Source organism: Mustela lutreola, chromosome 3, assembly GCF_030435805.1.
Source record: "Mustela lutreola isolate mMusLut2 chromosome 3, mMusLut2.pri, whole genome shotgun sequence".
Lineage (NCBI taxonomy): Eukaryota > Metazoa > Chordata > Mammalia > Carnivora > Mustelidae > Mustela > Mustela lutreola.
Window position 1 is genome coordinate 53,574,044 of NC_081292.1, and position 26,834 is coordinate 53,600,877.

General features: G+C 41.8%; 1 protein-coding gene across 3 annotated transcripts in view; it reads left to right on the top strand.

The window, feature by feature from the left end:
* The first annotated feature begins 6,971 nt into the window (after positions 1-6,971).
* Positions 6,972-26,834, top strand: part of PAG1 (phosphoprotein membrane anchor with glycosphingolipid microdomains 1) — a 142,568-nt gene continuing 122,705 nt past the window's right edge. For all 3 annotated transcript variants that reach the window (XR_009351696.1, XM_059166144.1, XM_059166146.1), the window contains exon 1: positions 6,972-7,453. The gene's annotated coding sequence lies outside the window, so the exon portion shown is untranslated. The remainder of the gene's footprint in view (positions 7,454-26,834) is intronic.

Below are 26,834 nucleotides of genomic sequence, written 5' to 3' on the forward strand. Positions count from 1 at the left end.
TCAGAGGCTCCCAAGAGGAGAGACCCCTCCAGCAGAGCAGCTGAAATGACCAAGGTCAACTTCACGAATGTGGTGAAACATGAATTAGGTATTAGAGCACGGCTAGTATTTGGACAGAGATGCAGCTTAGAACTTCAGTTTAAAAACAACAAACACAAAAGCAAGAAAGACACAGGATAGTGAAGCAGTGAAGAGCAAACTAGTTAGACCAAAATAGAAGATTTAAGGTGGTGTATAGTAAAAGATAAAGTAGGTTGTAATCACTTCTGTAAACCCAATGCTCTTTTTTTTTTTTTTTTTTTAATTTGAGAGAGACGAGAGAACAGGAGCAGGAGGTTGATTCTCTTGAGAGACTCTCAAGCAGACTCCACGCTGAGATAGAGCCTGACGTGGGGCTTGATCTCACAACCCTGAGATCACAACCTGAGCTGAAACCAAGAGTTGGATGCTTAACCAACTACACTACCCAGGTGCCCTTACCCAAGGATCTTTTATTTTTTAAATATTTTATTTATTTATTTGTTTGTTTGTTTGTTTGTTTATCAGTGAGAGAGAGCACATGAGCAGGGGGAGCAGAGGCAGAGGGAGAAGCAAGCTCCCCGCTTAACAGGGAACCTGATGTGGGACTTAATCCTAGAACAGTAGGATCATGGGTTCTTTGCCCTGAGGTAAAGCCAGACACTTAACTGATTGTCACCCAGGTGTCCCCCCCAAAGATCTTTTAATCAAGAAGTTCCGTCGTGTATTTTCACAAAAAAACTCTAATTATTCATATGGACAAAGCAAACCACTATCAGACTGCCTATACTTGGTTTTAAAATTCAATAGTCTAATATTTTCTAAAAACAAAAAGCAAAACAAACAAACAGAAAAAAATTAAAAAACGACAAAACCCAGACAACAGCTATAGTTGGTTGGGTAGTGAACACTCCTCAAATAAGTGATTTGGACCAAGTATGTCAAAGGAATATAAATAATATTTTAAATTGCTCTTACTGGCTCTATAAACCAAAATAATGTCTCTTGGGTTCAGCTGTCCTTTTGTATATATAAACAAAACAGACTCTACACTTTGTTTCTTTTTTGGCCAAGAGAAATTAAGCTCCCATGGCTTCAGACAGCTGTCATGCATTTTCCTGACTGCCGCCACAGGAGCGCTGGGTGCTGCGGGTCATTACCAACACCAACATCTGGCTCTGCTTGCTTGCTTTCAAACAGAGCTTTATTTTTTTTCTACATTTCCAGAAACAGGAAATACCACGTGCACGTCAGTGGAATTTGGGATTAAATATTTCTAAAACCAACTGTTGTTTTTATAAGACATCTTGGAGTGATGGTTTACTTTATGGCTTTTTCCCCTGCAATTCTTCTCTCTATAGGAATTGCTGTGAGATCTCCAAGGTCCCTTGCCTTCCCTTCAGGCTACACAATTGTGTTTTTATTCATTTCCCCAAAGAATGCATTTGAGACTCCACGGAGGGTCTGACCACCAACCACACAAGTAACATCTCAAATTCCAGCAGTTTTTGTTGCCTGTTCAGAACAGTAGTAGGTTTGACCACTGCCAAGTGTATAGAAACTTGAGGGAGCCCTCACTCTCCCTAGCATTCATTAGTATTGACCATCACTTCTCTCTAGAAGGGGTTCTTTCTTGGGGAGTAGGGAAGGGAAGAGAGTTTAGCAGAAACTGGATACTCTTTCTACATGGGGAAGTAGGAATAGGTAAATGGCTGAACAGAGATTAATAATAGCCACTATTATTATCCTCATTTTCAAGATAAGGAAACCTATCTAGACCGAGGAAGAAACCCATGTAAACAGTGCATATTCGTGCATTTCTAAATTGGCTACTGACTCAAGAAGAAAGCCACAGTATGCTGAATTTCCTCTCCCTGTCATCTTTTATCCTCTGTAGCAAGAGATGGCCTCTACTCCAGGGTCTGAGAGCAGAAACGTCTATTTGCTGAAAAAATGTTGAGAGGATGGGAACGGAGAAGGAAAATCTACAAGAGGGCAAGAAATGAGAGACATGCTTTGGCCACTAAATACCTTTTACAACTTTCTGACTCTGAAGACTGTGCAACCAGCTTCTCTTAGAACTTAAACTCTAACTAATTTTATACATCTTCCTTTCCCAGTCTTGAAAGATCTGTTATTTGTGGACTGACAAATGGTTTATCACTAATGAAACACGGTATCCTCTGATGACTACTTAAAATGTAGGTGTGTAAGAATTACATTCTATGGAGATAGTAAAGGCAGAAGAATTAAAAAGTATCCACTTAGTTTTATAGGCATAAATGGGAGTGAAGATGGTGGGATAGAAATGTAAGGAATGTGTAGGGTCAGGATGCCAGAAGGTGATGGGAATATCCATTCTTTAATTGTAATGTGGAGACATTTCCTTAAGGCACGCTCTGTTAAGTACTCTCTCTCTTCCCGCCATCATTTGTTTCTCCCAGTAGAAAGATCTACACACGTCAAGTCCTAAGCCCTGCATTTTCCCTGCAGTACAGCGTGAGGCCACAGAGTAACATTAGCAGGCTTTGTCTTGATCTCCCCTGAAAGCCTTTTCTTCAGGATTCCCCTGTTCTCAGAAGAGCCCTGGAGTCACTCTTAAGTCTTCTGTCAGAAAAGGAAAGCACTCCATTAAAATCTAGTTAATCACTGCTTACATTAAAATGATAAATGGACATTAGGAGACAGCGAGTGACAGATTTTAACTCTAGGAGAGAAAACAAAGCTGATACTAACAGCCAGCTTTTATTAAGTACCTACTATGTGCTTGAAGCTATCTGCACTCCATGTTAGGTAATTGCAGATGGCAGCCATGTGATTTCAGCAGACAGAAGGAGATGAGAGCAGCTGGAGCTAGATGGTTCTGTGTGGTTGGTCCCAAGAGTGCATGTGGCTTCACCAGCCACTTTCTTCTGCCCGTGGGCAATTTGGGAGCAATTAGAGGGCATAGATATAATTCTTAGACATTAAAATTATACAGTAGTTCTTTAAAGCAGTTACCTATTTTTATCTATTTATAAGGGGTTTGTAATCTATTTATTAATCTCCTATCATTCTTTCCTATAGGGTAGGTCAAACATGGGACCCCTAAGATCTTTAAGTGGAAACAAAAGCACAAAGCTCCAGGTACAGTTTCGATGCTCTTTCTCTTTTTGGTCACAAGTACAGACTTCTGCCAACTTGATCTCAGAGACTGCTGATGCCCAGTCTCCCCCAGCCTCTGCTCTTCAGCCACCAAAGTCCATAGCCGGTCTTCCTCTTCAGTCCCCAAATTCTCTCTGTCCCAGTGCCAAACCCTACTCTTACCATGAGGCCAGAATCCGCACCCAGTGCTAATTTCCTTTCTAGGATGGGGTTTGTTACATTAGCAGAATGTAACAAACCCCAACCTAGACGACAACAACAGAACTGTTCTAAGTTCTTTTTTTTTTTTTTTTTTTAAGATTTTATTTATTTATTTATTTGTCAGAAGGCGAGAAAGCACACAAGCAGGCAGAGAGGCAGGCAGAGGCGGAGAGAGAGGCAGGCTCCCCGTTGAGCAAGGAGTCCGATGCGGGACTCAATCCCAGGATCATGACCTGAGACGAAGGCAACGGCTTAACCCACTGAACCACCCAGTCATCCCGACTGTTCTAAGTTCTAAATAAATTATTTAGAACAATCAAGCTAGAAGTAAAAATTCAGGCGCTTGGTAAATTCCCTCGGTTAGAGCAAGAGGAATTGGGCTTTCCAATTGTTTTTCAAAGTTTCCCAAGGGAAAAAGAAAGAATGCTAATCTCCCTGCCCCCCCCACCCCCCCGCAACCCTCCACCAGAGATTCAGCTATGGTTTCCAGTGAAGTTACTAGCAGCTGCAAGTGTTCAAACAGAGCAAACTGTAATAAGCCATGTCCAAAAATCAAGCACAACTTGTATTAATCTTAATGGTAACGTTAGTTTTTGCCTAGTGAAATCTAATTCTGTGTTCCCATTTCCGTCTCAGCTTTGCCAGTCACCTTGGACTTCAGGTCCAAGTTATGGACTACAAGTATGAAGTCGGCAGAGGTTGGAAGATTTTTCATGTCAGAGAAGCTCTTTGAGTAAAATGGTTGAAGAAATGTAATTAACAAATTTGGGGGCCTAGACTTCTCAGCTCAGCTTTAGCCAAAAGAGTTTAATAAAAATCTATTTTAGGTACAGTTTCTCTAATGAGTTGCTAGCATCTATGTAATTGAAGTCCTCACTGTTGGGACTTTTAGAGGCACTGAATGAAGAAATTCTCACCCAAAGAGCAAGCTTTGCTGACCCATAAAGAATGCAGACCTCAGAGAGGAAACAAAACAAAACAAAACCAATTAAGCTGCTATTCCTGCCAGATAACACCACCAACTAATGAGAAGCAAATCTTAATCAGATATGGTTAATGCTAAGACAGTCAATATTAAACCAATATTACACAGTTCATGTGTTTAGTGCCAATAATAGTGGCTCAAAATACAATGGCAATGGGACATACTAATTAACTTTTTATGTAATTAAATTCTAGATTTCTTAATGTCAATATGCAAATGAATTTATATACTATACAGATAAATATTTTTATTGGAGTTTCTTACACCTAAGGAAACGGGATGACAATTCTGGGATCTTCTAAAGGTCCTAATATGACTAGTGTACTACCTCTGGCTTTTTAAAATTTGTTTAAAATATTTTCTTATTAAAAACTGAACTAACAAAAACTCTACAACCAGCTCCTTCATTTACAGAGAATTCTTTTTTAATCAGCCATTTATTTTTTTTTATTTCATAATCACACAGAAGAATAGCTGTAAGGAAAATTTACATTAAAAGCAAAGATAAAGGTAGGTAGGATTCCAAGGCAAACATGTGCATTGAAAGATTGCGTATAAGTATCACATACTTCAGCCCAAAACTTTTACACTGACTGAGAATATAGTCTATAGAATTTTTCACAAACATAAGAATTGTTCCTCATATTTTTGGTTCTGTATCAAGGACTGACTTTGAAATACATTTGGTTCTAATTTAATGATGGTAAATCTTGATATGAAAAATTTGGAAATGAAAAATAATCTTCAGTATGTCATTTGGTAAAAGGAGAGCAGAAAAGGACAGAGACTACATTGCCTGGATTTTGTCTAAATCACTTGACTTCTTTGGGCCTGAATAAAATGAGGATGGTAATTACACTTGCCACCAGAATATATGAGCATTGCTCTTTGAACTTGTTGGTGAAGCCTGCATTATGTAACTGTGATGTCCCAGGACTGGGATGCTCTCTGAACAAAACATTTTGCATTCCATTTGTAGAGCTGCAAAAATGGAGTGAGGATATAGAACGCAATTCCTCTCACAAAAACGAAATGCTTTCTAACTCAAAATTTAGGCGCAACCTTTAAAGGATGTGAACAATAAACACAGAAGCCATTTTCCTTGTGAGATCTGAACCACTGTTCTCCTTTGAATTATAGAAACCATGTCCACCATTGATATCTCTACTCTAGTTCAAGTGCCACTACTTGTGCAAGTCAACTAATGTCCAGAGCATCCTTTTTTATCTATAAAATGGGCCCATTATCTTTTTTATCCAACATCCCAGACCATTTTGAGATTTCATTGAGGTAATATTTGTGACACACCATATAATCATAAGCTCTTGAACACCCGAGTTTCAATCTGTGCTATGAGACCAGAGGCCAAAAGCTCATTCCTGGATCTTCTCCAAGATCCATTTCAGGCTCTAGGGTGAAGCTAAGGTTTGTTCCCTCCTACATACCCTTTCCTCTGCAGTGCACTATGGGACAGACCATCTAACATCCCTTATTCCACCTCTCCCCTCCTAATGACCCTTCCCCCTCACCCAACTTTAAGCCACTTTAATATGTGTAAAGAATACAGGATGCGTTGTGTGCATGTGTATTTCATATGTTTTATATAGATTTCCTACCAAGTAAAGCGATGAATAATAATTGCAGAAAATTTGGACTAGTTAGATAAAATACCATTAGGTTTGGACTCCGACTCAGATGTTCTGAGTTCTGGATCTAGCTTGGCCCTTCTCACTGCGAAAGTGTATGCACGACTCCAGGTTGGGGGCCTAATTCCTTTAGTTTGGGTCAAACAACACCCATTATCAGCCTTACAGGGAGTGCTTTTTACAAATGGAATTAGCAGCGCCTCAGAGGCTGAACCACATGGGTAGGGCCTGGGAATGTGCTCTGCAATTAAAACAAAAACAACAAAACACTTCTCAGAAGATTCTCACACTCAGCATTTTAGAAGCTCTGCTCCAGATTCTTCTACACTACACTTGGAGTAGTAAAGATAACATGGTCTGGTCTTACAGCACTGGCATCATCTGGGATCTCGTTAGAGATGACGAATCTTCCTTTGGCGCCTAGGCCTATTGAATCAGAAACCTGCATTTTAACAAAATCCTCAGAAGATTCTGACACACACATTAGGGTTTGAAAACCTCTGCGGTGCGTCAGTATCATCTGGAAAGCTTTACAACCAACCGATACCTGCGCCTCTCCCCGTACGGAGTCTGGATTCCGGAGGTGCGGTCAGGGCAAAGGGCTCTTAAAAGCTTCCCAAGTTATTTTAATGTACAGCCAGGTAGAGGACCATTGTCCCCTAAATCGCAGTCCTCTACGATTAAGCTATAACCTGAGTTATACTGGCTTTCCTGGGCTTGCCCAGCGCCCTAAAGACCGCTTAGAGTAAACAGTGGTTTTTAAGGGACAATGGGCTCTGGAGACAAGTTCAAATACGCAGCTTTTAGGTCCAGAAAACCCGAGGCGGGAGACTTCCTGCACCTTCCCGCGAGGGAGCAGGGCGCCGCGCCCGAGTGCGCCCCGGGGGCCCCCCACCCCGGCCCCGCCCAGCTCCCCTCCCTCCCCCGTGACGTGCCGCAGCGGGCCGGGATCATGCGCATTCGCGCCCCGCGCCCCGCACGGCTGCTCCGCCTCGGCGCTTGTCATTCTCCGCGGCGCGGCGGCGAGTGCGGACTGCGGTGCCCGCCCGCTAGCTCCCCCGCCGGCGCGCCGGCGATGTGACCGACCGCCCGGGAGCGGGCTGGAGGCTCTGCGGGTAACAGCGCTTCGGCTTGTCCCTTGCGGCGTTCCTCGCTGAGTCGCCATTCGTCGGAGCCGCAGACACGCACCGGGGGCTAGGAGCGCCGCACTCCGGGGTCGGTGGCGTCTGCAGCTCTCGGTCCGCGCGGCCGGGTACAGCCTCGGTCGCCGCTGCGGCCGCCGCCGGCGGGCAGTGCGCCCTGGCGAGTGCCGGGCTCCGGGCACGGCGGAGCGAGGTGGCTGGTGCGGAGCGACAGCGCCTAGCCTGGCACCCGCCGTCGCCCCGGCAGTGCGGGGCCAGCGAGGTTGAGCGCCGCGGAGCGAGGTCCCCTCGGAAGGCTCCCTGTCTCCTGCGTCCCGGTGAGTTGACTGTAGTTTCTGAAGTTGGAGGGGGCCGTGGGAAGGGGAGGTGCGTTTTTAGTACCTTCGGGGGGGAAGCTGGGGCGGCCCCTCTTGTTAGGAGCGGGGCTCTGTCTCAGGGAGTTCAGGGTGCGAAGAAGCAGACCCGGCACGCGGGGAGAGGCAATCCAGGGCGGGCTGGCAGCAGCCTCTGACGAACGTGCCAGTTGGAAACGTGCTGTGAGAGGACAGGTGCTGCGAGGGCATTTCGCCTGCTGCTGATTGCAAGTTGCGAGCCCCTTGACGGTGTGTGTTTGGCAGTGGAGGGTGCGTGCAGGGTCTTGTTACCTCTATCCTAAGTCCTGCGGGGAGTGACTCCTGTAATATTCCTGGATGCAGTAGGTCTTTGGAGGTGGGAGCTAAGTCATTCCTTCCCAGCCCTTCCGGCTTCCCGCGCATCCCACTTTACTCTTCCCCTAGGCAGAAGTTGCCAGCGTTTCCTTAATTGGAGTCCAGTCCTTTGGGGAGAAAACAACTTGTAAGTCAATACAGCGTTTTGTGCCATAAGGCAAATAAAATGAGAAATGCGTTCATTGTATGTGATTTCATACATTTCAAGAATGTGGGCAAGTCTCAAAGAAATAGGATTCTGATGATGGCACTTGGGTTTCACCCTGCCTGTCCTGCGCCTCTTATATAAGCCTCCCGGCGGGATAACTGTGTCTCTGCAGTGGCTGCAGCTGTGGCTCTCCGTTCCATTTGTTTAAGGTCCAGCTTGAACAGTATTTAATGAAAATGCTGACATGATATAGCGTTCTGTAGTGTGAAACAGAGTGCACTCTTCAAATTGGAGTGTCTTCTCCTAATAGGTAGCATGCGAGGAAAAACCCAGTGTATTTTTCAAGGCAGCTCCAGGAATTAGACACATAAATCATGTTTTAAAATAGCATGCATTGTGCAGAGAGCTTGCAGAGGACCCTTTTTGAACACATCCCCTTTGTTGTAGAAAAAGTGGAAATTGTTCATCCCAGACATTTGTTGAGTCTGAAAGTTAAGTGTGCTGATGGGCTTAATTATCTTAATAAATAAAGGGCATGATTTATAGGTAGCTATCCTGTTCTACTTTGAAGGATAGAATTCTACAACCTTTCTTTTTCATCCATCCCCTAGAGATTCCTTTTAAGTAGAGCAATAGATTATCATCACTGATGTTTAATATTTGAGTCAGTTAAATTTGTAAAAGGAATACTTTGAATTACATGTAGTACCGCTATTACTGACTGTTAAGACCGAACATTAGAAGCAAGGAGAATTTTCAGATTATTTGGTATCAAAGTCATTAGTTTAACAAAACAGCATTAAGACTTTATATATAAATATATATATAATACATATACATATATAAACACACACACACATATATATATATATATATATATATATATATATATATTTAAATTTGGACTTGTAATAAATGTTTCAACCAAAACTCAGGGGTGTGTTATAATGTAAGATTTATCTAGGCAGTCTTTAGAAAGAGAACTGGTTTTATTTATGGTATTCCAACACATGAAACAAGATGAGCTAGTTATAGGCACCACATTTAAAAACATACCATAGGTTTTTAAAGAATCCTAGGAAAATACAAAAATGTTGTTTCAGAAGTTGATAAGTTAGGCAACACATTGTGTTTTGTGAGAGCATCCATTGCTTATGTCTAGAAGAGAACATATCCCAGCATGGACTCTCAAACAGACTCACCCCTATCAGCACTGTTGCACTGTGGTAAAGAGGGTAGACTAGGCAGCTGAGCTCTTGGCTCTCCTGCCACTTGAATCTGGGCAAGTTACCTAAACTCTGTGTCTCAGTACCTTCACCTATAAACTGGGGATAACAGTAGTACCTACTTCAGGGGATTATGATGAGGATTAAATGAGTTCATAGATGTAAAGCCATTGAGCCAGTGTCTGGCATTATTTAAAAAAAAAAAAAGATTTCATTTATTTATTCAAGAGAGATCACAAGCAGGCAGAGAGGCGGGGGGGGGGGGCGTGGTGGGGGAAGGAAAGCAGGCTCCCCACCAAGCAGAGAAGAGAGCCCAATGCGGGGCTTGATCCCAGAACTCTGGGATCATGACCTGAGCCAAAGGCAGAGGCTTTAACGCACTGAGCCACCCAGGCACCCCACCAGTGTCTCGCATTATTAAGCTGATAAAATTATCATTGCTGGGCACCTGGGTGGCTCAGTTGGTTGGGCGACTGCCTTCAGCTTGGGTCATGATCCCAGAGTCCCAGCATCCAGTCCTGCATCTAGCTCCCAGCTCTGCTGGGAGTCTCCTCCCTCTGATCTTCTTCCCTCTCATGCTCTCTCTTACTCGCTCTTCCTCTCAAATAATAGATAAAATCTTTTTAAAAGAATTATCATTGCTATGATAGGAAACACATCTTTGGATACCAGGGACTGAATGGCTGCTGATGGAGGTTAATGGAAGCAGGTCACAGGTATAACAGGAGAGAGGATATAAACATTTATTGAACACTTTCTAGTGATGCAGCTGGTGTTTAATTTACTGTCTCCCTCCTCACTGAGGTGGGTGCTTTCGTCTGCACTTGGGAGATGAGGAAACTGAAGCTCAGTGAGATCAAATCAGCGTTGCGATTTTAACCTATGTCTGTTTATTTCAAATCCTGTTCTTTTTGACCTTGCAGCCTTAACTTCCTTTTGATCTTGTTTTTTTCATCTATTCTCCTTTAATCCTCATAATAATAAAATAAGTGCATTATTATCTTCAATTTACGCATGAGGAAATTCGAGTTAAGCATTAAAGTATGCAAAGTGTTTAACAGCACTCACAACATAGTTCTCCAAGATTGGGAGTTATTATTACCATAATTATTATTAAATAACTTGCTTAGCCTAGCACAGAGTAGATGTGCCAGCAGGTGAAGTGTATTTTCTCCTTCGCTTTCAGGTGGATTCCATTGCTTCTTACTTCCCCATTCATATATTCAGAGAATTATTGGGGAAAAAATGGTATGTGACAGTTCACACTGGAGGACAGTGCTCTCTGGTTTGTTTCTGCCTGCAGATGTGGCTGCAATGATCCACACAGCCTAGCAAAGCAGCCCGGGCAGCTGTCATCCATCCACAAAGAGCATCATACCTCAGCATGAATTCAGTCCCTGCTAGCGAACAGCCGTGGGGCAGAGAGAGCAAGAGAGAGCCCTTATACTTTCCTGCACATTTTACCATATTTTCAAAAATGGAAATCATTTATGCTTTACATTAAATAAGCATGCTTCTTCTAGGTCTTAATGCCAGTGTCACTCAAAGCAGTTTCCGGGGTCCTTTGTGAGCAGTACTTTGTTAAAAGTCTGGTCCATAGCCTGTTGAACTTCTCACCTGACTTCAGAGGTTGAGAATGATTGAGAGGCCGTGTGTGTGTGTGTGTGTGTGTGTGTGTAGCTTCCTTAGGTTATAATCCAGATACTACATAGTGTGCTGACTCTGGAAAATATTCTGTTTTCTAGATGTTAAAATCTAATTATTCTATAAGGCACATAAGCAACAGACGGCTTGTAGACTGGTGTATCCTCCTAGTGAACGTATTCTACCTATTCTACCGCCGATAGTACTTGGGGACACATGTTCTAAGTTGGCTTTTTTTTTTTTTTTTTGAAATCAAAACTCTCTGTACAGCATGGTGACTATAGTTAATAATACCATATTGCATATTTGATAGTTGCTAAGAGAGTAAATCTCGGAAGTTCTCATTACAAGTTGTAACTGTGGTAGCAGGTGCTATCTAGACTTACTGAGATTATTTTGCAATATATACATATATACCAGATCATTAAGTTGTATACCTAAAACTGGTAGAATTTTCTATGTCCGTTACTTGTCAGTTTAAAAAAAACTTTCTGGGAATGAGCTTTCAGGAGAGTGCCTCAGTATGCCTGAGGACACAATTCCACAGATACCGTGCACCAAAAAGAGAACCCTTGCCATCAACAGCCCCTTCACATCTTTGAAATAGCCTCTACTTCAATTTTAACCCTCTTTGTCAGAGTACAGATATTCCCTTCTACTCAATCAATATTGACATTTCAAATGCTCCTTCGTTCCGGGTTATTGTATAATTGAAGTCTTCCTTGATCACTTCCGTGACTTAAGCTGGGTCCATAATTTAGTTTTAACTACTTCTTTACAATTTACATAGCTCTGTTTTATTTCTCATCTGTGTGAACTATTTAACGGCTTATCTGTGGTCACCTCTAGATTCCCAAATAACTTCTCTGACCTCGGCTTTTTACTGCTGTCAGAAAATATATGTACAGGAAACAGGTAATTTTAATATGGATAAAGTGAATGAAGATCATTTACTCTCCCTAGTCTTATCTACTCTTTTGAATTATGTTCACTTCTGGCTTGGGGAGTTGGGAGCTGATTCTGTTTCTAGAGCTCTTGCTTCATACATCCGTGAGAGATGTGTTGGGAAGTTACACACGCTTCTGGTTATACGAGCAGGCAGTTCGTATTCATCGTGGCAGAGACAGTCCCTCAAGGCTAGGGCATGGCTGAATTTGAGGACAAGGGGCAGAGGTGGGGGGAGACAGCTCTGAGAATTTTTTATCTGCCACCTTTCTAGTCCTTATTGGTCATGCCTTCTAGATAAGAACTGGAGTGAATAGTTAACACACAGCACTTACCATGTGCTAGCTGCCATGCTAAGTTTACCTACAGTATTTAATCCTCATGGCAAACTTATGTGGTAGTTACTTTATTATTCTGTTTTTCAAAAGTGGAAACTGAGGCCTAGAAAGGTCAGGACACCTGTCTAGGGTCACTTTATTAAGTTTTGGCGCCAAGAATGGAGTCCACAGCTATCTGACAAGGCCTGGGTTCCATGCAGTACATTCTGCATCTAATTTTGGAGCCTTCATGATCGTTCGGCTATGCTGCCTAGTTGTCCTGTATTGTGCTTCTCAAAATAATCCTGTACTATCTGTCTTGGTTCCCACAATAACACTGGAAGAGAGCTAAAGAGACGTGAGGGAAGCCCATTGCCCACCTTCTCGCCCATGGCCAGCATCTGGCATTGACTACATAGTGTCATCTCCATGTCTTTGTGGAGAAAGAACTAAAGCCTAGTTCCTACATCAAACTCAGAAAAGAAAAACCACATTTTAGCCTTGTGCAATAGTAAGTGGAAAGCCTTCGACTGATAATGGGACCCAATGGAGAGGTCTCTTAACTTTGTGTTTGGGTCACATACTTTGTGTCCCTCTCATTAAAGAAAGGGGAAGTATAGAAACCTGAGATTTTCTCTGGAGATTAAAAAGTAAATGTTTATAAAAAAGTATCAGGGGGCACCTGGGTGGCTCAGTGGGTTAAACCTCTGCTTTCAGCTCAGGTCATGATCCCAGGGTCTTGGGATCCAGCCCCACATGGGGCTCTCTGCTCAGCTTCCTCCTCTCTCTCTGCCTGCCTCTCTGCTTACTTGTGATCTCTCTCTTTATCAAATAAATTAAAAAAAAAAAAGTATCAGTAATGGAGATTACTACAACAGTGTCATATGCTATTCCCAATGAGACTATGGTTTGTAAATTCAGTGAATACATAAGTCTAACAAGTATGGGTCAAGTGTGTTGTCTCAGAATAGTAACATTGCATCACATCTTCTATGCCTGTATTGTAGTCTAATTCCAGTCCAAATGCACAATACAAAGACAGAATTTATGGCCAACTTGTAGTATTTTTAAAACCCTTCCTCAGAGCCTCCCTTCCTCCATGTTTTTCTTGATTTCACATTGGAGCCAGCATTTCTTCAATAAGTTCTTCATATTCCTTGGGTTTTGGGTTATTATTTTATGTTGTTATAACATTTTGGCATATTGTGTTGATGTTTCATCTACTCCCCCTCCTTGATTTTATACAACTGTACAATTTTCAAACCTGTGAGTGACTCAAAACTTATGAAAAATTCAATTTTCTAAATAGAGACACTATTGCAAAGGAGAGGGAAATTTGGCTTGACTGGAGAGTCTTTACTTAAAATACAGAGCACTAGAAACCTTATGAACCTTATGGAGTAGGCAAGTTAAAAAAAAAAAAATTTTTTTTTTTTTTTGCAATTGATCAGCAACAGCTTTATATCTTCTCTATGATTTCATAGGACCCAATATCCATACACCGTATCCTGTATTCATTTGCAAATAATCAGCTTCAGTTAATTTTGTAAAAGTACCAAAAGGTGTGAGACATTCTAGTCTTCACAGGGCTCCTAGTGTTGCATATGTAAGCTTTTCTGTGGATTTACTCTCTAAGTGATGAAGCGTAATCAGGCAAGTCTTTGGGCATCTGGTCTCACTGCATTTGTGATGGGATCATTACTGTTACTGTTGCTCCTGCTCAGTCTGGCCTCACCCCCCTGACTGTATCCATTCCTCTGTCATTCCCATTATGGTTGAACACACTGAAGCTATTGGGAAGCTTTCATGTTGAGGAAGCTCATGTTATAAGTTAAGAGACAATAAAACCACATAACACAGTGATTTTATTTATTTGTTTGTTTGTTTGTTTAAGATTTTTATTTATTTATTTGACAGACAGAGATCACAAGTAGGCAGACAGGCAGGCACAGAGAGAGAGAGAGAGAGGGAAGCAGACTTCCTATTGAGCAGAGAACCTGATGTGGGGCTCGATCCTAGGACCCTGTGATCATGAACTGAGCTGAAGGCAGAGGCTTAACCTCCTGAGCCACCCAGGCACCCCTGATTTTTTTTTTTTTTTTTAATTAGAAAAAGCCAAGCTGTAACACAGTTGTGTACAAGACTACTGCAACCTCTGCACTCAGCACTGGGGCGTTGCAACCACTGTGGCCTTACTCTTTTCTCCCTGACACCTTCTAAGGAGAGCTGTGAACCTGTAATTCACACGTAATCAATCACTAAGAGCTTGGCCTGTTTGAGTCAGATTGAGTTGGAATGATATTTACTCATTTACGCATTTAGCAGATATATATTGATAGGATACCAGGCATGTTGTTGGATGTTGAAACCTCAAACAGAAGAATCCTTGCACTGCCTTCCAGAATCTCAGCAGAACGAAGGGAAAAAGATGCAGTTGTAAGCAGTGCATAAAAGATGCTGGGCTCTGTTGGGGTACCTGCTCCAAGGGGATGACTTTCCCTTCGGAAGTGTAGGGCTGAACCTGAGTCTGGCCGGTGAGTCAGAGGGGGCCAGGCAGCTGAGGATGGGAGTCGGCTGACAGAAATCATTCTGAGCAGAGGGCCCAGAGAGAACAGTGCAGTGCAAGTACTGAACAGGGCAGGTGGCATGTCTGTAAGACAGCTGGTTGTCCCCATTGGCTGGTACACATCGAGGGCTGTGGACGAGGTCAGAGATGGACAGTGGAGGCTGGGGGCCACTTTAGGAAGTGTCTTGTGGACCATGCTTGGTCCAGATGAATTTGCGTACTTTTGGGGGTTCTTTTAGAATGAGTACTCTGGGTGTTTTGTAGAGAATGGGGGTGTGGGGTGGGGGGCAGACACAGAAGCTCGATGAACAACAACAACAACAAACTGTTGAATGAATCCTAGTGCAGGTTTCAGGTCTGAGCTTGGACTGGTAAGAGTGGGGAAAGGAGGAAGAGGGGAGAAGCAGGGAGGGGATGGTGACGTTAAGGATGACTTCCAGATCTCTGGCTTGGGTGCCTGAATGGAAAGAGGTGGCATTGGTCTTGATCATGAAGACAGAGGGTTGTGCAGTCTGCAGGGCAAGCTGAGAAGTTTGTTGGCAAAGTTCTGTGATGTGAGGCACCAGAGGCTCCTCCAGGGCTTGAGAGTCAATGGACTGTTGTACCAGCTGTGGTTCTAGAATTCAGGATAGAGGCTGAGCTGAAAATAAAAGCTTACAAGCCTTCTGTGTGTTTCACATTGTTGTGGAGGTGGTGATATTCCTGGGAGAACACATGGAGTGGGGGCGGGGGGAAGATGATGGTCAAGACCGCAGGTGCAAGCAAAGGAGATGGGCTAGTGAGATTCAGTGAGGGAAGTTTTTGACAAGTGCCTGGATGCAAAGTGGCAGAAACCAGAGGCAAAGCAAAATGAGGGGCTTGATGGTAACAAAAGGAATGAAATAGAAGAAAGCAGCAAGCAGAGGGATGGGTCTGCCTGTTAACTTGCTTGTGTCTACACACATGACGGTGGCTGTTCCTCAGGCAGGTTTCTGTTCTGTCAATAAACATGAATTCCTGCATCTGGGAGGTGGGTGCAGTGGATAAGGGTAAAGAAAAAAGAAATAAAATCGTGAAAAAACATGATCCTGGGTCTGAAGCTGCATGGCGGATTGAGTTGCCATTTCTTATTTTTCTTTTCCACTCATTTATCTCCTTCATTGGCCATAGGTCATGGGCACTTGGGAAAGTGGGAAGGATAAAAGAGTGACTTTCTCGGTGGATAAAGTGCTTGCTCGCTTCTTCTAACAGACATGTCTCATTGTATCCATGAATGGGCATGCTGGGGGGAAAAGTGATAAATGGTGTATTATTTGGCAGTTTAAGGAAACTGAGCTTTTATCGTGGTCATTGCATCTTAAGAGGGTTTGGACCTTTGAACCAATCCTTTTATAGTTATAAATGAATCTTTTGGCTCATTGGTATATTTGAGACATAGTTGAGTATAGTTTCCTGTAATTTTCACTTGCCATCAAAACAGGACTTGTCGGGGCGCCTAGGTGGCCCAGTGGGTTAAGGTCTCTGCTTTCGCCTCAGGTCATGACCTCAGGGTCCTGGGATCGATCCCCGCATCCGGCTCTCTGCTCAGCAGGGAGCCTGCCTCCTCTTCTCTCTCTGCCTGCTTCTCTGCATACTTGTGATCTCTGTCTGTCAAATGAATAAATAAAATCTTAAAAAAAAACCAAACAGGCCTTGTTATAGACAAACTAGAGTGTTTGGGGATGATGGAAATCATGACCAGGTATTTTTGTTTATATCATGCATGTTAGTCCTCAGCCTTTTTGGTTTTAATTTTGACCTAAAGACAGAATTACTCCAATTATAGAGATGAAAGAACTAAGATTCAGGGTTGGGATAACTGGGCGGAGATAAAACAGCTCATAAATGGCTCAGCTCCCAGGACCCAACCTGAAGCCTTCTGACTTTGATTCCATGTTCTTGCCACTCATCATGTTGCCTCTGTCTTTGTGAAAAGCTACTAAAGGAAGATTAGCAGGTAGAACATTTCAGAGATTGTTTTTATTAGTCTGCTCAAGGCAACAACAGTAGAAACTGTATTGGCTAGTCTGTATTTGATGGGCCACAGGTTATGTATGCAAATGTATGTAATTAAGTTAGACCGGGGGAAAATCTTTCTTCACAAAATGAGCATCTTTCTCTTTCCTTATCTTAGAAGCTTAAAAAAAAAAAAGCCTCTGAGTCATAAAATATATTAAAAAAAGCCTCTGAGTTATAAAATATAATGGTGAATATTTTATTTTATTTTATTTTTTTAAGATTTTATTTATTTATTTGACAGGCAGAGATCACAAGTAGGCAGAGAGGCAGGCAGAGGGAGAGAGGAGGAAGCAGGATCCCGAGCCGGATGCACGGCTCGATCCCAGGACCCTGGGATCATGACCTGAGCTGAAGGCAGAGGCTTTAACCCACTGAGCCACCCAGGTGCCCCAAGGGTGGATATTTTAAACTGCAAAATTATGGTAGTTGAACTTGGTACTTGTGAGGCAATGTAAATTTGTTGTTGCAACAAATTCAGTTCAGTTGTTGCAATGGCTGTTGTAGGTGGGGAACATTCTGTGTGTACATGTGTGTGTGCATGTGAAATAAAAATTAACCAAATTAGTTTAAGCTATTGGTTTTCCCTTCTAATATTATTCTTGTATATTCCAAATACATTAAATGACGTAGCTTGCTTTTATCTCGCCAAAGCAGCTGTCACGTTATCCGTTTAATGCCAAAGGAATAAAACATTTGTCTTGAGCATTTTACATGTGAGCAGTGTAAAATGATGCAGGGTTTATTTTAGTTTTACAGCTTCTTTTTTAGCTCCTGGTATTCTAAAATTATGATTTACCTAATTTTGCTACTTTAAATCAATTATTAGCTATTAAGACACAGGAATGTTAGACTCATAAGAACATGGAATTTTATGACAGTTTGTAAAGTTTATAGTGCTGTATTTTTTCTTACTTTACAAAAAAAATCTATGAACCTCGCTAAATGGCAGTTTCCAGATGAAAGCAATTTCTAGCAAGTAGCAAAATGCAGGTACCAGTGCTTATCCTTAAATCTCAATTTCAAGCTTCACGGTGCCAATTTTACATGTTAGCTTCAGTAGGAAAAGTAGAATCTAAAGGGGCTTATGTTTTGTGACATTTGGTGCATTGATCTCTTGTTACTGGTGCTGGTTTTTAAGAATACAATACATTTATATATTTTAAAAAGTCTTTTTTTTTTTAAGATTTTATTTATTTATTTGACAGAGAGACATCACAAGCAGACGGAGAGGCAGGCAGGGAGAGAGAGATAGAGGGAAGCGGGCTCCCTGCTGAGCAGAGAGCCCGATGCAGGACTCGATCCTAGGACCCTGAGATCATGACCCGAGCCGAAGGCAGCGGTTTAACCCACTGAGCCACCCAGGTGCCCTATATTTTAAAAAGTCTTATGAAAATGGTAGGCACCTGTCTTAATTCTAGTAATTACTATTACACTTGGCGTATTATAGTGGCCTTAGTGCAGTGTAATTGGTACAGTAGAGGCATATGAAAATTTAGATAATAATATAAGTAATATGGTATTTTATATACGATTTTATTGCATTTTAGAGTCCTAATAATATGTGAGGAAACACAAATGAAGTAAAATGAAATTAATTTGGCCATTTCATGCCTCTTGTGTCCCAATTTCATCCAAATGCAAATATGATAATCCAGGGCTTGGAGTTAGTATTCTGTTGAGATAATTTGACAGTACTGTATTTATTACCCACCACCTAGATAAAAAATTAAGCTGCATTTCCTACTAATCTTCCCATAAGTATACATTTTAACATTCTGTACCAGGGGTTTTCATTTGCTAAAAAGAATAACTGAATTTTCTTTACCTCTTTTTATTTCCTACTGAATTTTGTTCAGAGATTTTTATGCAAGTGTATACTTGACATGATAGAGCATGTCTAAATTAATAATCTAATTTGAATACCATAATTATGTGTATAGTTAGGGCTTGATTGAATAGAGTGGTTTTGCATATCGTGTATATTCTTTCTCTTAGTGGATTTAGGAATTACATGTTTAATATTCAAAGTCCTAAACCTGCTTGCATATATCGATAGACACAGAGAGAAAAATGTAAACATTTTTACAAATAGAATTTAAAAGATGCACTTCCTTTTCAGATATTAGGAATTGACATGTAACTGTCTCTTGTAGCTTTTTCTTATATATAACAGATTGATAAATGTAGAAGTGGTTGAAAACTAGAATAGTGTCATATGTAGTGCCAAATTTTCGGTGTTGAGGTCAGAAGTGTACACCTTTATTTTTCTAAATAACAAATAAAGATGCTTTCAAGTAAAATAATATGAATCGCTGTAAATATTTAAATGTATTTAGATGATATTAAGAATATTTTTTCCTTTGCTTCATTATGTAATAGTCACTTTCCTAAAATCTGTGTCTTAAACTTTACCATCAATGTGAAATGCTCAGTATCTCCAAAATAGAATTAAAACTAAAAACTCTGGAGTCTCATTAAAAGCATACAGTATGGGGGCACGTGGGTGGCTCAGTAGATTAAGTGGCTGCCTTGGACTCAGGTCATGGTCACAGGGTCCTGGGATCCAGCCCCACGTGAGGCTCTCTGCTTATGCCCCTCCCTGGGCTCCTTCTCTCTTTCAGTCTCTCTCTCTCAAATAAATAAAATCTTAAAAAAAAAAAAAAAAAAAGCGGCATGCAGTATGGATAACAGCTTTTTCAGGCTTTGTGCTGGGATAGTTGGAACAAGATTATGAAACACTATGGTTGCTGAGAATAATAAAATAAAATAACAAAGTGTTAAACCTAATACTTAATTTAATGGTTTTTGCCACCATGGCTCTTCACCTTTCCCACTGGGTGATTTGCTAATAGTGGCATGTTGGGACCCGAATTATTATAGATCTTTTCTTTTAATAAATATTCAATAGCGTTTTCAAAATTGTTCTCCTTGATGCAGTTCATAATAAACAGCCCAGTGCTGGCGATGAACATGCTTTTATACCATTTATAGCCATGGGCCACTTGGCATTTGGACCCCTCTCTTATGTATTTTCACAGCTCCACATATCCTGAAAATTGTCAGCCTTGGATTAGAATAAGCCTCTCGCAAAAAAAAAAAAAAAAAAAAGAAAAAAAAAAAAAAAAAAAAAGAATAAGCCTCTCGCATCTCCACAGTTACAGGAAGAATAAAAAGAATGTTCTCCTTCTCTTCTCCCTATAATATGCCAAGACCTGTGGTCAGAAAATCATTATTTCCTAGTTATAGGTTTTTTCTTTCTTGATGTTCTCACTCACTGCAGAAAGTGGTAACACAAAAGGCGTTGTTGAAATGTGAACGCGTTAGTGGGTTGATCTGTCTCAGTCTCTTTCTAGCGAGAGCTGTGGTTCTCAGCTGGGGGTGGAGAGACATCTGACAATGTCTGGAGACAGTTTGGGTTGTCATGACCGGGGAGAGGGATGTTACTGGCACAAGTGGGTTGAGACCAGGAATGCCCTCCTCCGTTCTGCAGTGCACAGAATAGCCCTCTTTAGGGAAAAATTCTCTGACCCAAAATGTCAATAGTGCTGAAGTGGAGAAACCCTGATCTAGAAAGTAGGGAATGTCTGTTTAATATGCATTCTTTTGTTCAAGCAAATGAATATGTGATAGATGGTCCTTAGAAAGAAATCGTTGCAATCAATATAATCATTTATCGAGCACTTAAGAGGTCCTGAAAACAGGGCAAACCTCGACATCTGTCCCAGCCCTCAGGAGTTTATACTCTCTTTAAAGATGACTGGCAAATAAAATACTATTATTCAATGTGACATATGCTGTAATTAGAGGAATATATGACATGTTAAAAAATAATTTTGATTTTATTTGCTAAATATAAAGGATTATCCAGAAGAAATTTTATGTTCTCTGGCTAGATATGAAATTAGTCATTTATGAGTAAAATTTCTCTTTTTCCCTTGATGAAGAATAGGTTCCCTTTATTGCCTTTCTCTCTCTCCATTTCAACTGGTATTAATTTGAAACATCAGGAAGGAAGAGGAGATATTGACATAAAAAATGTTACTTTAGAAATTTAGGATATTAGTTTTTAACATCTTCATTCAGTTACAATTTACATGTCATGAAAATCTCCTGTTTTAAGTGTGCAACTAACTGGTCTTTAGCAAATGTAGAGAATTATGGAACTACCATCACATTCCAGGTTTAGGACTTTTCCATCGCCCCAAAAAGATCCCTTGTGCCCATTTGTGGTCACTGTATTCCCATGGCCAACCCCAGGCAACCACTGCTGATCTTTCTGTCTCTTTGTCTTTTCTCACTTTCTTTCTCTATAGATTTGCCTTTTAGGAAATCTCTGGACATTTCATTTGGGATATTAATTGTTTTGCAAGTAAAAATGTAGTTTTGTGTCTTCTTTTTGAAGGTTATCGTGTTTATATTTTTCTTTTTATTGTTGTCACACCCAGCTATAGTGCAGGTTTGAGAGTAGTTTGTTATCAGAATTCTCAGAATAATCAGGTGGAAAATGTGGCAAAGGGGAAGATAAACATGTATGTTTAATGCAGCATATGTGCTACATCAAACAGTCCATGGTATGCCTGTTTTTCAGCTTTGACCAGTTTTGTTCCCTGTGAATCTGTCTACTAAAATAATGTCATTGAAATCACTGATAAGCTGACTGAGGTCAGATGAATACTTCATGTTGTGGGAAAACTACAAAAGGATTAAATCCAGAGAATTCCCCTGTTTGAAGAGTTGTGTAGGGGGACAGCAATCTTTTTGGGGACACATGTCTTTTGGAATTCAGCTTTTAGAAAGGTAATACAGTTTATATACTGTATGTTATGTAATAGTCCCACATGATCCCAGGAAACAGTAGTCTCTTTTCTTTTCTTTCTTTCTTTCTTTTTTTTTCTTTTTTGGAAATAGTAATTTCTGTTGCAAAGTGTATAATATTAACATTTAAGAAGACAGAAGGTGACCAAAGAACTTGATGTCAGCTCAGGTCAGTTTTTAGAGTTTATTCATTTGGTAGCAATGGAACAAAGTTTCCGAAATTTTTTCAGAAAATTTGCACTTCAAAATTGTGGATAAATGTTTGTGAACTTGCGGTATATCCCAGGATGTTACATCTCAAATAATTGCTCCTTCCTCTTATCTACTCCCAGCCTCCCATCCCCCCTTGCCACACACACATTTCATACCATTTAGCCCTGAGTATACTTGTCTTGCTTTCACATCATTAGCTTCTCATCAGATTTGATAAAATGCCAAGTTAGCTGTTCAATTTTGGTGGAAGAAGGCCAGGTACAGATGTGTTACGGCGGCCAGATCTACATCCTCTTGTGGTTTGTGGTTTTGCCTCCCTGTTATAGCCTTGGATTGTAGCCATGTTAATTTACTCCAGAACCCCTGGGGCCCAGGGGCCCAGAAGATGAAGTTAGTTTTGTGAGGTCAAAATGATATCCTTCAAGAAAAGTCCAAAAGGAACAATGGCAGCTGTCACTCCAGGTAGCCCCAGACTCATGCTAAGTAATCCTTGCACCCATCCCAAAATCTCTGGGCAGTGAGATAGGAGATAAAGACATGAAGAATACAACATGTGGTATCTAGTGCATTCTCACATCAAAAGTAAGATGCTAGTACAAAGTGAGATACTTCAGGCTTGTTCCAGTTTCTTAAAAATCCTGCATAATCTTAAATAATTTGCTTAATGGTACTTAGCAAGCCTCGCTAGTTTCTTTTCACATGTGTTTCTTTTCACATATATTTATTCACATAAATTTCATGTCTTTATTAATTTCCAGACTCCAGTGGTGGTACTCAGGAAACTGTAACTCTATTACACTGGGGTTTAACTGATTTTCCATGGTATTCCTAAGTGGCTATGAATGTGAATGGATATTTCGATCCGTGTGTAAAATTTGCCCTTGTTGCACGTGAGTATGTGTGAAGGCATGGCAGTGTTACTTAGGCAGGACATACTGTAGGTTGGGGGACCCATTTACCACCAAGGGTGACCGAATTTCTGTAAATTAGACGAAAGAACATAGTGCAATGTTATATAAGCCTTGGGGAAAAACTGCATGTTTTTAGGGACATCCAAGAGTTTTGCCTTTTGGGAACTCAAGAACATCATCAAGTAATAAGCTCAGCTGAGTGACTAAAGTAACTGGAGCATATAGTAGGGGTTCCATTGCTACTGTTACTTTTTTTTTGAAGTTCTTCATCACTTCGGTGTAATATCAACATTTCCTCTGAAGGTGAACCATCAACAGGAAAAGACGTTGCATCATTGCCCCTCGGTAGTGGAAGTGGGCTCCTCGCCCCTCCCATCTGCAGCTTCATTCTTGGGTGTCTTGGTTCATGCCCACCTCTCCAGCTGCAGCGTGCTCGCATGTATCATTTTCTCTCCTGTCTCCCAACTTCAAAGAGCTAAATTTGTCCCGCCTTGGTTTTGCACCTGTCTTTTCTTGCCAAGCATCTTTCTGAGTTTGCAAGCATTTCTTCTTATTAGCACATTTCCTGTTGTAAAGGAGCCGACAGCCCACATCGTCACTTCTGCATTCCCTTCCTCCTAAGGGACACCCCCGCTTTTGTGTTCTGGTGATGCTTTCCCCCTCTTTGGGGGCAGGGCATCTGATCTGTCTCACCTTTGTCTTTCGCCCTCTGTCAGTCTAGCTGCCTTTAGAGCAGTGGTTCACCATATTGACCATATAAGAGCATTATTAGTGATGTCCAGGGCCTCCCCCAGTAATTCTGATTAACGGGCCCTAGGGGGCCTTGACCTTGGTGTTTTGTTTTGTTTTTTAAATCTTTTTTTTTTTTTAAGATTTTATTTATTTGACAGACAGAAATCGTAAGTAGGCAGAGAGGCAGGCAGTGAGAGGAGGAAGCAGGCTCCCCGCTGAGCAGAGAGCCCGATGCGGGGCTCGATCCCAGGACCCTGGGATCATGACCCGAGCCGAAGGCAGCGGCTCAACCATTGAGCCACCCTTGTTTTGTTTTTTAAAGTGGGGTCCACACCCAGGGTGGAGCCCAGTACGGGCTTGAACTCACAATCCTGAGATCAAGACCTGAGCTGAGATAAAAGTCAACTGCCTGAGCCACCCGGGTGCCCCAGACCTTGGTGGTTTTTGACAGGCGCCTCCTCTCCGAAGCCCCACCTCAAGTAATGCAGCCATCACTGACAATCACCCATTCAGGGGACATGACACCTGCCGGGTGCTGGGGGTCACAGGCCACTGTGGAAGGAGGAGGAGGGAAGTTGCGAAGATGAGAAGAGATTAAACAATGGTAACACTCCCTTGTCCCTTCGTGTACTTTCAGTTTTACCTCAGGGGGAATGGGTTTCTCTGAGTGCCACCTACACCAGCCCAGTGTAGCAGCTTCTCCCCCTCGGACTGCTTTCCCATCTGTAAATCCCTGGCCGCCATGTACCCTCAGCAGGACCGAAACCACTGGAGGTGAAGTGTGCACTTATCTCCTCATGAGGCTGGCCACAAGGGGCCTTATTTTCCTTTCATAACGATGGCCTCCTGCCTTGCGACCCACTATTTCCATTTTTCCTTTCTGTCTCTCTCTCTAAACCAAAGCCGCGTGCCCTCCTCCCTCATTTGTTGTTAGTTTGAAACTCACAGCCATAAAGACACACACAGGAGACTCCATTAAAGTTCCGAGGCGGAGGTTTTCACTTTGCTTTTTCCCTTGTGAGAAAGATGGGTGCCACGGTCTTTGCTGGGAAACGATTGTAGAGAATATAATTTTTTCTGAATTAGTGGGAGAAGGGAAGACCACTACTAAAATTGAACTGCCATCTATTCACAGTTTCCTTTTATTTTTAATATACCTGTGGGTCTCTGAAATCCTTCCTTACACAATAAGGAATTCAGAAGTTGGACAGAAATGCGTTCGGATAGCCTTCTTTAAAAAGCCTCTTCTCTAGGCTTTCTGTGGTCAGAATGCCTGTCCGTTTTCCAGAGAGCAGCACACAAGAGCCTTTGGATGGGCTCCATTGTTCCACAGTTTCTAAAGGGGCTGAGAACGGGTTATAACATGAATAGATTTATAATGCTGTCTGAACCTGTTTTGTTGTTAAGGGATATTTTGTTCTAAAGACAGTAATTTTATTTTTTTCAGTAAGTAGGAAAATTTAAGTGAGGTGATTTTTGTATTCATGAAAAGTATACACGACTAACTCTTTCAGGGACATCCCATGTGAAATTTGTAGAAAATCCAGTTGTGTGGGGAAAAAAGAAAAAAAAAAATGCCTCACTTCACTTCATAAACAACTAGGAAGATATAAAAATGATTTAAATGCCAGTTTTCTTTACTATAATGGGGTCAGTTTACATAAATTATATTTAAGACTTTCCTCTGAGCCACGGATATTGCACAAAGAAAATTCTGCTCCTCAATCATCCTATTGTGTGGTAAGAAATGGAACTTTTCATTCAGCCTCACGCATCCAGTGGGAGAACCTGGCCAAGGCTGGCCTTGGTGCAGGCCAGTTATGCATTAACATGTTCACCTATTCAGCATACACTGAGTTCCTACTGTGTGCTGGGCACCGTTATAGGTAGTGGATAGAGCAGCCAACGAGCTACCTCTTCTGGTGGGAGGAGATAACCACATAAGGAAGGGAGTATCATCAGGTATTATGTTCTGAGCAGAGAAGTAAAATGTATTTATGTTATTAGGAATGACGGGGCAGTTGGGGCGAGCCCCCTTGAGGGGGTGAAATTTAACCAGGGCTGGTGGGAATTCATAGACCAACTTTGACAGAACAGACCTAGGCAGCTGGAAGAGATGGGGAAGGCAGAGAGTTGAGGCTGGGTGCATGGTGGCAGGGAGCAGCCTGGTCAGGTTTGTATTTGAGGAAGGTTACTTTTGGAGCAGGAGGGAAGGTGAACTGGAATCCAGCTCCCCAGGCTGGAGCCCAGATCCTGGAACTAGGGTACCTGCTGGGAACAGAGTAGGCAGCATGCCAGCCGGATGATAAGAGGCTGATCTGGGGATCCTCCTCTGTTCCTTGTCCAGACCCAGATTGAATCTTTCAGCCTGTTGAGGACATGAACCTTAATTCATTTGCTAAAATGCTTATTAAAAATGCCAATTTCCAGAAGCGCCTGGTTGGCTCTGTTGGTTAAGCATCTGCCTTCGGCTAAGATCATGATCCCACGGTTCTGGGATTGAGCCCCACGTTGGGCTCCCTGCTCAGTGGGAAGCCTGCTTTTCCCTCTGCCCTTCCCCCTTCTTGTATTTTCGTGTGTGTTCTCTCTCTCCCATAAATCAACAAAATCTTTTTTTTTTTTTAAATGTCTATTTCCACAACCCATCCCAGTCTAGATATGGAGTGGGACCCAGGATTTCATTAAGCTTCCAGGTGTCTGATGTTGTGGAGACTGTGGACCAATTTTTGAGAAATATTGTGTTTACAGACTGTGCTGTTACTTGAGTATCCAATTTAATTCTCTCAACAACTCTGAGAGAAGTGTGTTTTCTGTAGATTACAGATTAGGAAACAGGGTCAGTGTGATTAAGCATCAGGCCCAAGGTGACACCACTGGTGCGTGTCATGACTGACAAAGCGATCTGCCCTTTGTGTCGCTAGCCCTGCCTGTGTGAAAATGGGAATTGTGGCCCCTGCAAAATTCAAAAACCTTTGCAGGTTAATATGTCTTATGAATGAACAGGATCCTTCTCTCAAATCCAAGACCCAATACATCCCATCTTCGGATAGAACCAGAAAGTTTCCTTTTTTTAACTGGCTTTTCTTTTCTAAAGGAAAAGTTTAATTTTCTTTCTTTTTTATTTATTTATTTATTTTTTATTTTTTTTTTTTAAATTTTTTATTTTTTATAAACATATATTTTTATCCCCAGGGGTACAGGTCTGTGAATCACCAGGTTTACACACTTCACAGCACTCACCAAAGCACATACCCTCCCCAATGTCCATAATCCCACCCCCTTCTCCCAATCCCCCTCCCCCCAGCAACCCTCAGTTTGTTTTGTGAGATTAAGAGTCACTTATGGTTTGTCTCCCTCCCAATTCCATCTTGTTTCATTGATTCTTCTCCTACCCACTTAAGCCCCCATGTTGCATCACCACTTCCTCATATCAGGGA